The 1,169-nt window shown below is 48.2% G+C and overlaps 2 non-coding genes across 2 annotated transcripts; both read right to left on the bottom strand.

The window, feature by feature from the left end:
• Positions 1-424: 424 nt before the first annotated feature.
• On the bottom strand, positions 425-495 carry DQ04_tRNA003 (the record flags this gene model as incomplete). The annotated part of the gene is made up of 1 exon: positions 425-495. It is a non-coding gene; the product is annotated as a tRNA-His (tRNA).
• Positions 496-741: 246 nt separating this feature from the next.
• DQ04_tRNA004 lies at positions 742-812 on the bottom strand (the record flags this gene model as incomplete). The annotated part of the gene is made up of 1 exon: positions 742-812. It is a non-coding gene; the product is annotated as a tRNA-His (tRNA).
• Between the last annotated feature and the right edge of the window lie 357 nt (positions 813-1,169).

Below are 1,169 nucleotides of genomic sequence, written 5' to 3'. Positions count from 1 at the left end.
CCCACGCGCGCCTTTCCCCCCGGATGGCCCCCGATGCGAATGCAAAGGCGCCCCGGCCCGAACGGCTTTTTCCCAACGAAGCCCGGCCCACCACGGGTGGTGCTTTGGCCGCTGCAGGCCCCGAAATGCCGCCCTGGAATTTTCTCCGCTTGGGGCGGTGCAAAAAAAAAAAACACCGTGGCGCCCGCCTCCCCGCCCTGAAGAGCCGGAGAAAGCCGGCTCCCTCCCCCGGCCCGGGGAAAGGCGAGAGGCCCTGTAAGGGAAACACGCTCCGCGCTTATTGGGGCCATTTCCAGCGCAGGTTCATTGCTTTCGTGCGCTTGCCATGTGGACCTTACATCGTGAAACCTGGCCTTCCCAGTTTTTTTTTTTTTGAAAACAGAGCTACGGAAAAGACCCTTTTTTTAAATTTGGGAAAAAAGATAGGGAAGACCGGGAATCGAACCCGGGTATTCAGAGCCACAATCTGATGTTCTGCCACTGAACTATCTTCCCACGTTGGGGAGCATTGAAATAAAGCATGCATTTAGTTTTATGATAAACTCCAAGAACATGACAGGGTAGTTGAGAATTTATCTTCAACCATTGTTTGAATAGTTTATTAGATACAAAGGGTTTCTCTCACATTTTGGGTCTATTTCAATTAGAAGCCTTCAAGTAATCTTTAGGGGAAAAAGTTTCTACCGTTCCATATAATTTTCAGAAATTAGCACCGTTTTTTTTTTGCGACGCGAAAACGATAGGGAAGACCGGGAATCGAACCCGGGTATTCAGAGCCACAATCTGATGTTCTGCCACTGAACTATCTTCCCACGATCAAACGTCGAAAATCAGTAATAAACACATATCATTTCGGTTTATTCTATGAAAGCAGTTTGTTTCCCGCTCCAATGGTTTTGAGGAATTTTTTTTTTTGTTTCTAGGGAAAGCTCTTAGAAAAAAAACCCACTATTCATAGGGAAAGTGTCAACGGATTGAATTCCCGACGTGGTGTCGAATGTGAAAATTCAGTTCTGCAAACGAGAAGGGTTTTACTGAAGGGCTCAATCCGAAGGGATCGAAACCCTTAAACCGCTTCCATTGCCGCGCGCCCTCCCTTTCGATGGGGCGGCCGTAAGGCCGAGAACTGTCTTGTAAAGCCCTCCTTTTTTTGACCGCTGAGCAGCATA

This window comes from Trypanosoma grayi (assembly GCF_000691245.1).
Source record: "Trypanosoma grayi strain ANR4 Tgr_2177_V1, whole genome shotgun sequence".
Lineage (NCBI taxonomy): Eukaryota > Euglenozoa > Kinetoplastea > Trypanosomatida > Trypanosomatidae > Trypanosoma > Trypanosoma grayi.
The sequence above is the reverse complement of the archived record's forward strand: the minus strand, read 5'-3'. Positions and strand labels throughout refer to the sequence as shown.